The sequence below is a fragment of the Mastigoproctus giganteus genome, chromosome 1 (genome assembly GCF_048544385.1).
Source record: "Mastigoproctus giganteus isolate SK-2022 chromosome 1, ASM4854438v1, whole genome shotgun sequence".
Classification (NCBI taxonomy): domain Eukaryota; kingdom Metazoa; phylum Arthropoda; class Arachnida; order Uropygi; family Thelyphonidae; genus Mastigoproctus; species Mastigoproctus giganteus.
In genome coordinates this window covers 238,866,494-238,881,220 of record NC_143575.1, presented here as the reverse complement: position 1 = coordinate 238,881,220, position 14,727 = coordinate 238,866,494, and the positions used below count along the sequence as shown (strand labels likewise).

The 14,727-nt window shown below is 39.6% G+C and overlaps 1 protein-coding gene across 9 annotated transcripts in view; it reads right to left on the bottom strand.

Moving 5' to 3' along the window:
• LOC150091676 (uncharacterized) overlaps positions 1-14,727 on the bottom strand; it is a 480,181-nt gene that overhangs the window by 177,429 nt on the left and 288,025 nt on the right. The window contains exon 1 of one of the 9 annotated variants that reach the window (XM_090376346.1): positions 2,242-2,402. The exons of the other annotated variants lie outside the window; for them this stretch is intronic. The gene's annotated coding sequence lies outside the window, so the exon portion shown is untranslated. Of the gene's footprint in view, positions 1-2,241; positions 2,403-14,727 lie in introns of those variants that run through there. 9 annotated transcript variants of the gene reach the window in all.

Genomic DNA, 14,727 nt, shown 5'->3' with positions numbered 1-14,727 from the left:
TTGAATACTCGTCCATCCTACTGCCTCGGGAACCGGTTCGCAAATGCTGACTTCCAGCGGGATCGCTGTTCACGCGACCTCCCGTTCAACGTCCTCTACCGCATGACGAAGGCATTTCGGACCCTGCAATGCTATGTGATTCCGATTCGTCTTTGTGCCCCCTACACCTCCTGCAAGTTTGTCGCACTGGTAATCACCCTGTATATTTAACAACATTGTCGTCACCCAAGACAAGGAACTACCGGAAATACATAGGCAATGATTCTGGAATGACAGATGACACACGTCGACAATGCCACCTAGCCCCAGAAACAATCCAGTACGGGATGCAGGGTGATCACCAAGACGGAATACACCCGCAGACACGACCAGGTCACCAGGATAACACATCACAAGCTAGCGGAAAAATATCAGTTGATCAAAGAAAGTTTACCGTATTACAACTGCAAGCCCCAGGCAGTACTAGAGACCCCTACTCACAAACTATACTGAGACCGCGCCATAATAACGGAAAAGACGATCTCACACAAAAAGACCAGACATAACTCTTATTGACAAGAAGGAAATGGCTACTTACTTTATTAACATAGCGGTGCCCAACACCAGCAACCTCCAGAAAACCTGCGAGGTTGTTGCTGTAGGGTTTTAGGCGCATCAGCAACTTGGGCCACATTGCGCCGTATATAATAAATATGTCTGTAAATTGCGAATGTCCTGTGATCGATTGTTGGGCACAAAACCGGAGTTTTCTGGAGAAAAAACCCATGCTACCCTCACCTGAGATCGACTAACTCAGCCACGTTGTGAAAATGACCCATAAAAATCACTTGCGTCATTTACAAAATTCGAACTCAGGTCTTTTCCAGCCTGTGTGGGGAGGACGGTGGTTATATCAACTGTGCTACCAAGGGCCAAAAACGTACGAGAAAAAAATCAGGAAGTCAAAGATATGTGGCATATAGAACAAGTACTGACCACCCCGATCACCATGTTAACGACCGGCATGGTGCCAAGAGCCTCCATAAGAACCTAGAAGCAATACGCTTCCCAAAGGAACACTTACATGGAACTCCAGAAAGCTGCGATTCTGAACGCCTGTAGGATAGTCAGAGAGTTCCTCGATCAACAGTAATAATAATAGTAACGGGACACAACCAACCACCCCATTTGGTACTAGTAGCCATCACGGAGTGGAAAAAAATCCATAAGAAAAAGTCCTAATAATAATGACTCAGTTTTCACAGATTATCCCACTCTGTAATGGAAAATTAAAACAAGATGTAATTTACATATATTTGGCATTCCCTAAGAGGCAGCAAAAATGTCCAATGAGATCAGCTGCAATATATCTTTTAAGCAGAGAAAGGTTTACCAAACTTAATTCTATTATAAATAAATAAATAAATTTTCTGTTCATACTCCGGCACGACAACCAAGTCAATAGAGTTTACAATAAATCGTCAATACAAATATTTATTATTTAGTAGTCACGGGCTTGAACCCTGGTCCACTCAAGGAACGCTTATCTTAAATTATAAAACAAAAAAAAAAAAATATATCCATTGTAGCCGAGTGGTCAGTTTACGGGTGCATAAATACACGTGCTTTCAGTGACGGGGGGTTCACACCCGTGACTACTAAATACAGTGCTGTTTCTTGAATTCTCTATGAATTCCTCTGACCGTGTGGTCGTCCCGGAGTATAAACAGAAAATTTATTTATTTAATATTCGAGTTTTAGTTTCTGCAACATTCCCTGCATAGCAAATTTGATATAACACCCTCTAAACAGCTGGTTATATTTTCTCCTCGTGAAGCGAAACAAAATGTTACACCCCCCTCAGTGGAATGTATCTACTGTGAACTTTACTATTACCTACGTTGGCTGCAAATCTTTATCTTAACTGCTGATCTTAATATAAGCAGATTTTCTGCACAATTTCTATCAACATTAAAATATCCGTTTTATCTGCCTAGGATATTTAAGGATTTTTTTTTTTTTTTTTTTTTTATTGAAAGCATGCTATATACTTTAGATATGAAGTGCAGAAAATTTTAAGTTTACATCACCACACCGAACTAATCAGATAAGGGGGAGGGGAAGAAGAAAAAAAAAACACGATCATACACATTCCAACCCTACCTGTTGTGAGTTAAAAAAAAATAATAATAATAATAATAAAAAAACTAAATAGCTGAAAATGAAATGGATATTTAAGGGGGTATATAAAAAAACACTAACCTTTAAATTTTCACCATCTTTAAATAAACATAAAACGAAGAGGCAATCAAATCTGTCCGCTCTCTCACATGTTCAGTAAAGTATCTCCTCACGCCTAGCAACTCCAGCTTCGAAAATGGTTCCACACGAAAGTCAACAGAAGAAGCCATGCTTGTGCCGATAGAAATAAAAACACCGAAAATACGTCGAACGCCAAACGTTTCCCTAGTAACGGGATTGAGCCATCTGACGCACTTCGCAGAGCGTGCAAGAGGAACTACTAGACAGCAGATGCCACTAGTGTCAGTGATTAGTTGAGGTGGAGATGCCGCTTACGTAAGCCAAGACCAGAATGAAAAGCCAAGCGAAATGTTTACAAGCAAAGTAGGCCATCCATCAACACTAGCTAAGGGAGATGGACGCCGATAAGAGGGACTTGAGGAGCTTCTATCGAGACCAAAATAATCAAATGAATTTCAAGTCCCTTCGGTGTCTTCCCCCCAATTCCGATTTTCGATTTAAGAGATCTTGAAAAGGACAGGTTTTTTAAGCATTCCTTCATAGAATCCAACGTATTGCGTAAGATGCCTTCCGGCTGGCACTGCGAAAAATCCTTTAAAATCTTAAACCCATCAAATGTCTTCTTATTATGATGGCATTTTCTTTGCAACATCGGGCCCTTTGGCTGTTCATATAGTAATGCCCAGTAAAAGTATTTTGCAGTTTCTTCTCCATAAAACTAAAGTTTTAAACTATCTGGGAAGGTTAGTTTTAAAATACTAGTTCCAAAGCCAATATTTTTTTGGGCTTAAAAAATATTTCGAGGACTATTGGAAAGTTCCTACCGTACCATTTATTTCATTATCTGAATATAAAATAAATATTAAATTACAAACATTTATTTGTTCATTGTACAGAACTAAGCTTCTGAATTAAAAAGGGATTGCACAGTCATCAAAGAGGAGCCCATATCTGGAGCTGCCGTAACTGTGTTAAATACAAAGAACACTGATGCTGTTCATGACTTGATTTCGAAAGATCATTGGTTTGTATTACAGCAAAGACACTAAGCATGTCCTGTAAATATTCATCATACAGCCCAACAAGGAAGAATGAAACAAATTTCAGCGAAATGGGTACTAAAAGATAGTTGAGCGCAGAGAAGGAAGAATATGTAGCATTTTCTGTAAGGCGACTCTGAACATTAGTTCAATTTCCCCATGGCACTGTGTAATGATGCAGAATTCTATAAAAATGACCAGAAATTGGTCGTTGTAGGATTTTTAGAGGCATCAGCGACTTAGACCATATTGCGCATGTTTGCTGAAAGAAAAACCTGAGTTTCCAGGGGGAACCAATGCTATCCTCTCCTCAGGCCGACTAACTCCGCCACGTTGTTAAAAAAAAGTCCATAATAATTTCTCGCGTCATTGACGGGTTTTCGTATCAAGGAATTTTTCGTGACCAGATATAGTCACGGATTACTACCTATCCCTTGTACTGAAAAAAAATTTTAAATAGATACACGTTTGGGGAAAAAAAAAATGTTATTTAGTCAAGGACTGGTTACAAAACAGTAAATTCGGGGGTGGGGTACAAAAAAAGGAAGAAACGTTGCCTCAGGTGAGTAAACCAGATATTGGCAGTAATGCTAGCACATTCTGAAAGTTTTAAATTCCTTATTTGTTTTTAATTATTTTTTATTACAAACTGGGTTGCATTTTAACTGGGTAACCCGTTATTTTCTCCCGTAATGCATTCTCACTTTTTACGGTTTTGTCAAGGTACCTTATCTCTGGATTAAATGTTCAAAATTCTTCCTGCCTGTTATTTCTAGAAATCCTTGGCTATTCAGTTTTGTTTTGGTTGCTATTTTTTATTCCATTTTCTGCGGGTTTTTAACCGGATTCATACTGTGTTTTTATCACTTTCCTTCATGATTACAATATGGTCTGCGCATTCCAGAAGTTATCACTGGATATATTTCTCCTAATACACTGCTCGACAACATTAACAGAACACGGAGAAAAGTTGTGTAACTCGTGCAGTTTGCGATAATGCAGGTCAAAATTTGGTATGGTGCTGTATAGAATAACAATGAAATGAGGAGAGAGCGAAAACCTTCGGCCAGGTATAAGGGACATTTATAGGGGTTGTAAAATAAATACCAAAAAAGGTCACATTACAGAAATCGATACAATATACTCGAAAATATTGTCACATGACCCCCCCCCACACACACACAACGGCTAAACAGGCCAGACAGCGGTGAACCATGCTCGATATAAGAGTGTCTATAAGATTCTGTGGTAAATTCCATTCTTTCACCAGCGCAGACCTTAGTTCGCGAAGTGACCGAAGAGTTGGCTGTAGGCGTGCAATGCGATGCCCAAGGGCATCCCACACATGTTCGATCGGATTTAAGTCTGTGATCGAGCTGGCCACGGCAGTCGCTGGATATCTTAAGTTTCAAGATATTCCTCCTCCACCTGAGCTCTATGTGCAGTGGCGTTGTCGTGCATGAAAAGAAAATCTGGGCCAACTGCACTACCGTAAAGTAGCACATGGGGTTCGAGGATCTGTTCTCAATACCTCTGCGGAGTTATCAGAAACATGAAGAGGGGTGCGGCCGTTGATCATTATTCCGCCCCACACGAGAACACCGCCTCCACCGTAAGTGTCCCTTTATCTGACGATGTAGGAATGGTACCGCGTTCCTCGTTGTCTCTAGATAAAGTGACGTCTAGAATCTGCTTGAAGGCTAAAACGGGACACATCATGCACAGAACTGTACTCCATTTATCAGGGATCCAAGTCATATGTTGATGGCACCAGTTTCGACGAGCTCTGCGGCGGTTTGGAGTTAATGGGATACATACCACTGGCTTCCTTGCGTAGAGTCCACTTGAATTGAGCCTTCTTAACACAGTCCGGTTGGAAAATCTTTTCACCTGTGGCCACAGCAACCTAAAGAGACAGTTAATGACAGGACATCGTAGGATTCGTCTTGCTGATAGAGTCAGAGAGCGACCTGTTCTGGTTAACGTAGCCCTCGGCCAGTTCTTCTTGTAATGGTTCCTGTCTCCTGAAACTACTTCCATAGTGCCGAGACGACAATGCGTGACATTAAGGCAACGTGGCACCTCCGCCTGCCAAGCTTAAAGTCGTCAAACGGCCGCCATCTCAAAGAATCATCTGAACGATAATGACTGGAGATGTGGCTATCCCGCTGGGCAAGCCAAAAAAAGGAAATTATATCATCGCAACCCATGTTTTTATAGGCATTAATAATTTGCAGTGTGCGGCTCTGTAAGGTGGTATATCGATTTCTATTGGATACTCGGAATTTGCATGCCATGATGTCAAATATTCGCCTTCTGCGACGCTCTTCACAACAAAATATTCATGAAAAACATTTTGTCTTGTTAATTTTGTCAAGCATTGTAATTCTATCGTCTGATTGATTGTCTTTTCTAACGGCAGTTTGAATAGCACTGATACGAGTGCACCTCCCTTCGTGCTGCAGTTTTGTACCATTGTGCTAACGTTGAATGGTTCTAACTTTGGTCCATCACCAAGTACTGTTCCTATGCTTTTTCTTATGCACATTTTACCTAGATTTGTGGTGTTCCTTCCAAATTCTCTGTGTACATTCCACAGGTGAAGTCGACAAATGTATTCTCCATAGGTTTATTATATCCCAATTGTTTTGTTGTTTGGTTTTTAGGAGCATTAGCAACTAAGACCATATTGCTCCGCGGATATGCGGTGGTCATTCCCTGACCTTTCCGCATCCTCCATATTTGGTGGTCACGGGCTCGAACCCCGGTTTAATCAAGAAGCGTGTGCTACGCACCGCTGCTCCTGCCCACTTGGCTCCAGAGGCGCCGCAAATTATATCCCAATCAAGTTCCAATTATATTCCAATCAAGATAAAGATATGGTCTATTGTTGACCTACCAGCTCTGACGTCTGCCTGATATTCCACAGTATCTTCCATCTGCATAGAAGATAATTCTTTTTATTATTGTGTTTGATAGTATTTGATAACATGCCAGAAGTAAAGGGACCTCCTAACAGCTGTTCTGTTTTCTTGTGAATCTGTATTACTAGTGAGTCCCTCTGTTCCACTAAAATTTCAACCTGCTACGAATCTGTCCCTATGAATTCAAATATCCTTTATGCAATTCGGATCGACACTTCTTTATCAGCTCAGCCACTCTTCCACCTCGCATACATTGTTCTTTCATCTGTCAATACAGTTTTTCACTCTCCAAGAGTTGTTCATGTAATCTTAGATTCATAACTGTGCATTTCCTTCCATTTCAGTCTCCTCAGGCGTCTAACCATTTAACATTATGCTAAAATATTGCCTCCTGTTGTTACATATTGAATTTTGACTTTAGAATATTACTGGGTCATTTCGCAGGGTGCTGTTTAAGTTAATGTGTTTCTTCAAGTTTTTTCTTCTTTTCCTCTTTTATATCAGCAGGTATTTCATTATCATCACTCTCTCTGGCATGGGCATGCCCACTGAACATTTAGGGGTCGCCTTCTCTATTGGTCCCTTTCTTCTTCTTCTACCCTCCAGCCTTCCTCCTCCTCACCCAAATCTGTCTACCTTCACAGCGCCCAGCCCCATATGCCAAAATCGTAACTACACCAAAATTGCTTGGCCGACCCTTTTTGGTCAAAAATAAAACTCATTCAGGGTACAGTCCCTTCTCTCGCTCTTAAAGCAAATCTCTAAGGCATCAACAGCAATTAAAAAATATATATATATATTTTTTTTTTTTTAGGTCCTAGCCACTGAAACTCAAGAAAGTAGGTGGCAGGACCTGCCAGAGTCCTGATTCCTTATGGGTAACACCTGGCTAGCCTCCCCGTGGCGCGGTATGGGACGTCGGGTCCCAACAGGGGCCCTATGGCCAATAAGCCAGACGAACAATGGACAAAACAGACTGCACTATACACGATCCACACACTTTAAATCTCTGGCTTGACGGGGGTACTGTCACTCGATACAGAGAACACCGCGGAGATGGGAGAAATCCCACGAGCCGCTAGACCCTCAACATACTAAATATCATCACTTTCAATCTACTATCATATTAAAAATATTCTAGCCAATTTAAGTTTCCCACAGCGCCTCAAATTCTTTCACAGATTTCCAGATGAGAAACATTGTGCTAGACAACAAAAATGATTATTCAAATTATTTTCGATAATGCAATTCCTAATGGAAATTTGCAGGTTATCCATATTTCTGCCAAAGTTAAAGCAAAATGTACAATTTAAAACATATGTCGATTTGATTGATCACCGTTTGGTTTCCGGCTGATTCTCAAATTCTCAATGGAGGTTCTTCGTATAAATCATTGAATTCTACAAATAATTTAGAGGAGGGACCCAACTATACTGTACTTCCCATTTCCCTCTGGATTTCCAAGCAGTTAATGTTTTCCCAGGCGGAAATCTGCTTGCACATTACTCTAGAAATGTATCCACTTTTCGAGAAAGGAGCAGTTTCCTCGTCTTCACACTATTTCTTGGAGCCCACCTACACAACAAACGTCATAAAACCATTCGTAGAATGGCCACCTCTTCGTCTTTTTACGAAGTCAGAGAAGAAAAGTGTAAGTGAGAGTGAGAGAGAGAGAGATGTACGATGAAGGAAGCCAACACCGAACTGACCACCATGTAACGGATATTTAAATATAACGCTGTCCCTCGCAGGAAATGGAGGCCAATCAGAGTGTGTCAAGGACAACGAACTAGAATTGTTGCTGCAGACTCCCCCTATCGGTGAAATGTCAGTAGGTCAGCTCATGCTGAGCTTTCTTTGTATCGTTTTAGTTTCATAGTTCATTAGCAACGATGAAATCCATGGTACACGTAACACGCACACGAAAGAGAAACACAGGAAAATCAAATCACAGTAAGTAGCAAATTATGCTAGCGTAACAAATAATACAATAAACAAATTCTAGAAAACTACTTGTGCATATCCTAACCCTGAATGTAGTGATGGGGAATTAGTCCTCGAAATTCTCTCTATCTCTTAATCACAAAAGAACAGAGTATTCGCCAAACGAATTATGCTACTATTATCTTAATTATGGTGTTACAAGCAAAACTTCTCCATTATAATCATTCTAGACAGAATCGCATTAAAGCCTGGAATCGCCCCACACTAAAAAGAAAGAAGTAGTAAAGGAAGGCGTGATATCAAGAAGCTTATCGGATAATGAAAGCACGCAGATATCGAATGAAGTATGCATTGGAAAGGCACATGTACTGTATCTATATAAATAGATACAGTACATGTGCATCATATCACATATCAAGAGAGAGGAATTTGTCTGCTTGTTGCTACAATAAGTCATGTTTATCCCAATGAGTTATGATATCTGGTGATTTATTGGACAAAATCCAATTATATAACGTTTGAACGACATGCTGCACTGGCCTAAGAGTCAGTTTTGTCTTTTTTGTGACAGCAAGATATTCGTATAATATTAAAATTAACTTTTGTCTTGGGTCTACTATTTTATAAAGCCACTTAATCTGCCTTTTCACACATCGAAAGAAGTCTAGTCGTGATAAATCCGAGAATTATGCTAGATGTAGTAACACAGGGAAGTTAATATTCGCCAGATATTCTACTGGTCACCAACTAGTGACCGGTTGTCCCTGTGTTACAAATGAAAGGGTGGTTGGTCGTGGCGCAACAGCCAATTCTTCCGTGTCGACAAGGTCGTTTTAAAAAGAAATTTTCTGTTTATACTTGGGTCGGCTACACAGAGGTTATAGGAGTTAAAAGATAGAAATTATATTACCGTGTGTTAAATTGGGGCAAAAGTTGCTGGAATCTAGAATGGATTTCGAATGCATGTTATGTTAAGAGTGGCAGAACATTCTCAAAATGATCTCCTCTTTATTTACCAGCCAGAATTCTTTCAGAACCCATGTCTTATAGCTTGTGATGATTCGGTCAGAAAGATGTGATCGTTATCAGCTTCGTTATCGAAATTGCCAGGGTGTTCAAGAATCTCGACACAAAATTTGTAGTTTCGTCTCTGCATTCCATCTCTTTTCTTCTCTCTCGTTCTCCTGTTCAGAAGATTAAGAAGATGCAGTTCAATGTGTTCGAAAGCAAGATCCACATTAAGTCCTCCAGTACAATGATGCGCAAAACCCATCATTTCTCCAGTGCTACCCATTCTTCAATTCACTTTTTGTGGTCGGAAAATTCCCGAGGACAACTCATGGCATTTTATTCATAAGCTTGATGAAGCATATGAAATGACTCAGAGATTTTACCAATTTCTAAAGTGTCACCAATGCGATAATGTAAAATTACACGTCCGCATAGAAGTTTGGCTACAAGTGGTACTTCTAGATTTTGCTATGACAGTTATGCAGTGGCCGGTCGAGAAAAATTGAGCCTGTCTAGTATAAATGCCAGGTGAAACGCTGAAAATCAGCAAAGACTTAATTTATAACAAACTTTAAAAAATGCCAGTATTACGATATAATGAGTCAAAAACGGTCCCTTATTAAGGCGATACTAACGACTTATGATTAATCGGTAAAAAAGAAATGAAAACCACAACGCCCTGAAATCACATATGAAGTCAATGCCGCAAACTTCTAATATATAATCAATATGATTGATTATAGAGTAGAGGAATTTAAAAAATAACACACATCAAGGTTTAAAAAAAAAAAAAAAAACTACATACTTTTAAAATGGTTGGGGGGGGGAGTTAAACAGCAAAAACAATTTCAAAACTTTTGTAAGCTTTTTCTAACAAAAACCTGTATAGGTAAAAAAAAAAAAAAGAACGTTTTCCAGGAATGTCGTGGTGAACGTAAGCAACTACGCATATTATGGTTGTTAAAGGATTGGGGAAAGGTGGGGACAAAATTACCATGGACCGGTGTTTCTTTGGATATTTATTAGACATACCATGCCATATCTTTAAGAAATGTCCGTGACGTTTGCTATAACTAATGTTCACTATAACTGAAAACTGAAATAAATATCCAATAGAGATCATTGACAGACAGGGAATAAAATAGTTCGTTTTAATGAACTACAGCTCATTTTCTTTTACTCAAATAAGCAGCAAAACGGGTTTGGTGAACCAAACTATTATGAATAATAACGGAGGCATACTTACACTCAAATGAAATTCCGGACGATAGGAAATACGAAAATATACTGAGTTGGCTTTGCAAAGAAAATACGAAAATACACTGAGTTGGCTTTGCATCAGCAACATCCCCTTGTGTAGGAATGGACTGGTGTGTGACACTGGTGAAGACTCAAAGTCAGGAAAGGCTGATATAAGATTGTATTTTGCACAAGTGAAGATCAGTTTCTGAGCGTCCGTAAGGAAGAATAGGTCGGCGCCGAGATCTTTCCGACTTCGAACGTAGAATGATTGTGAGAACAAGACGTGCAGGTGCCAGTATTTCGACAGCAGTCAATATGGCTAAGTTCTCTCTTTCTGTGGTGTCACGAGTCTACCGTGACTGGTCAACAGCGGTCGAACAACCAGTCAAAGGTCACAAGTGGGACAGCCACGTGTGGTCGACGCCTGTGGTGAACGTCGTGTGCCTCTTCTCGTATCATGGCAGCGGCGCAGCACAGTGGCTCAGCTAACCACCCAGTACAAAGTAGGAATATCAATATCCACGTGGACTTTTTTGTCTTTTGTGTGTTCTGCCAAGCGGCACCGTTTCCCCCAACTCCGCAACTCACATGGACTATGCATAGGACATTAACTCGTACAAACCATGGCAATCGACAGCAGTCACAGGTACCTATGCCCACTGCGAGGCCCAAGAAACTGCGCCTTGCATGGGCACGTCAGCACCAACATGTGAAAATCTCTATCACCTGGTCTGATGAATCCCGTTTACAACTCTAACAGATTCATGCTGATGAGTCTCAATAGGTCTCAAACATGCTCAATTGAGCATGTTTGAGACCTATTGGATTTAAATTTTTAATTTAAATCTAATTTTTTTTTTAAATTTAGATTTAAATATATAACAGGTCGCAGTAGCCGAGTGGTCATGTGCGCGGATGCATAAGTACACGTGCCTCGAGTGACCAGGGTTCAAGTCCGTGACTGCTGAATACGGTGCTGTTTCTTGTATTCTCTCTACCTTGTGAATTCCTCTGACCGTGTGGTCGCCCCGGAGTATAAACAGAAATTTTATTTATTTATTTAAAAACAAAGAATTTACAGCATAGAAACAAATTGTAAAGCTTGTGGGAGGGGGATCAGCGGAAAATCTTATGATAAAAAGGGGCTCCTAAGGAGCCCCTTTTATCATAACAGTTTTTTTTTTTTTTTTTTTTGAGGTTGTAATATACCTTAACTAACTATGACTCAACTTTCAAGTAGCCTTCCGCTGCTATAATGGCGCCTGACAGACACCGCTTTTAACTTCTTTTTTTTTTTTTTTTTTATCTGAAAATAAAATCAAAAGCCTTCCGTGTACCTTTCCCCACAACCAGTATTTTCTGTTTTCATTTCGATATACAGTACTACGAATTACGAGACATTAAATTTTTGTTTGGTGTTTAACAGACTCCATGTGAGCAAAAGCGTCTACCTTACTTCTAGGTCCCTTCCATTCTCATGTGAGATGCCACGGGACAGGTGTCTGATCTTGCCATAGAGCTTTGATTTCGCCAGCTAAACGGAACAACTGTCAAAAATACAGACGTTCATGTTGCATCTGTCAGACGCCATGAGAGCCCAGGTTTCACACTGACTTAATACCGTTAATTCTAAAAACAAAAAAAATAGGATGAATGGTTTCTCTTGTTTAGTGTCTTTAGATATTTTAATTGATTTTAGTAAATCATAATTTATAGATAAGCGCCTACAATTCAGTAAAAAAAATAATAACAATAATTTTTTTTTATATAATTTTAAAAAAATAGCAGGGGGGTTACATCGATGCCGCACGAGCGACTCCGTTAAAATTGAGGGTACGCGCGAGGGAAGGCTAGAATCAGAAGAGACAGAAAAAAATGTATGATGCAACGCAACGGCAATTTTACTGTTATCGTCTGGTGATTTCACTGTTCGTCTGATTAATTTCCTATAATGAATAAGAGGTTCAAGACCCCAGAAAAATACGGTTCTGTCAGGAAACTTTGACGCAATGAGCATGAGCAACAAAAAAAAAAAGTGTAAGAATGAAAGATCTCTGACAGACAAGTATGCACCAACACACACATCCCTAACTTATTAAAAGGCGTATGTGTTTAAAAACGCCAGAATACGAAAGTAGCATTACACTGGAGGGGGGGGGGGAGACATGAAATGCCTTCAGCCAAAATCAGAGCGCACTGCTCGAGGGTTGAAGACACGCTATAAGAAACACATTTTCATATTTCTTCGATTCGGTCTTAACACAACAATAGTGAAGATAGACAGAGACTTAATTATGACCGGGAGGTTCCTTATTTATGTATGAAACTAGTTAAGAAGTAAAATTTCATGAATAAATACATGAGCAAGCCGCGCTATAAGCACTGTTCAGCATGTTGTAGTGACCCCCCCTGATCCTTCCAGCCAAATTTATGGTATGAAACCTTCTTCCCCTCTCCTCCCCCAAAGCACGCATGTACCGCACTCTCTCATACATATCAATGCAAAGCGGAATGTTGTTGAGCCCGCAGCGAAACGCACATTTTTCTTCAATGCTGAAAGGGGGCAGAAGAGGGAAGGAGAGCTTGGGGGGACTGCTGTACAACGCATGAGCAGAACAGCTTAGATATACTGTAAATTGCCTCGAATGTGGGTCAAAGTCCCACGTCAGGCCAGTCCCGGATATCTCGTTCAAGGCAATCTGTTTCTGAACAAACAAATACTTCTCAAGAAATTCATGGACAGTGTCCGCAAAGCCCAGAGCTCATAACAGTTATATCGGATATTCCATTCCCCCACCACAAGAAAAGCGTTTGCTAACAAATAATGTTTACATAGCAGCAGATACAAAAAAAAAAAATTATGCAGAGATTTGTTAAGCAAGATTCAAGGAGAGATATCTTACCACTGAATGTGTTAAAAGGATAAGAGTTCCTGTTGCGAAATGATGCGACATATTAAAGTCTAACCAGCACTAAACACCTTGAAACAGATTAATCTGTAAAAATATTTCACTACAGAGTAACATGTTGATTTGGTTAGAGTTGGATTGTTCTGGATTAAAACCGAACTAGGACCACGAAGGATCACTGGTCGTGACCGTAAATTTCGTTTTCTAAACGCAGTTTGTGTGGATTGTCTGTACTAACGCCTGATATCAGCTAACCCAGCTGTGTGCTAAGATACTGGAAAAGCTCTTCGCTTCGGAAATTTACAATCCTAACCTTTTCAAACAGGTAGCGAGTTATACATTTGGTTCAATTCTATGGAGCCAAAGGGTACAAATCCTCAACCAACATTTCAATTTGCCGATTTATAAATCGCCAGAGGATATGGAGGGAAGGCATTTTTTTTCTTATATGAATTTATTAACTGTTTACCATTATATTGGATATGTTGCCATTATATTGGATATGTTGCCATTATATTGGATATGACGTTTATATTGTATAGTATATTTTTGTATATACTGGATAAGAAATAGGTACTGATACAAAACTTATAAGGTAGATTGTTGATCGCATCGGCATAATATACCCTTCTTCTAGCCTGCTGATTGTATTTCGGTTTCAATTGTTGGAATAAAGTGATATTATTATTATAAAAGCACACAGAACGCACTTTCGCTATAATATCACAACTACGTTGTCCATATACCGTAATTAAATATTCTGTTCATAAACTTGGACGGCTACATCAAAGTTTACAATTACCGTGATTTAATTTGCAAATATAATATTTTTTCTGAATTTTGTGACCACGTGAATTCCAACAAGCAGAGTGACCAAGGACACTGTCTACAATGATATGACTCACCTTATTACCATTTGCTGGTCAGACTGGTTCGATGATTCGATGTTCAGAATAAGCGCTCAATTTAGGGAGACATAAAGCGTCAATATGAGTCTGCAAATTGCACTTATTCTATGATCAGTTGCCATTTTTGAGATAAATTAAAAATTCGAATTTCCGGTCCGGAAAGTAATAGACCATTGCTCGAAGCCGACTAACTCGGCCACAGTGTAGAAGCTCCTTATGTTCCCGAATAATGCCTATTTACAACAGAGATTAAAATTAAGGCTGAAGATATGGATACAAAATATGGGCCGAAGAATAGGATACAAAAAAAAATATTCAGAACACGTTGATATGAGGCATTTATTCGATAAGCATTAACTATATTCACCAGCACGAAATATGGGAGGGAAAAGAGTGATGATCCAGCAGGTAGGAAAAATTCCCCCATTAAAATGAAACCTAACAATACAGACCTTATAGTGGAATGGGGTAAATATTTTTGTAATTAATATATACTTTGGATATGAAA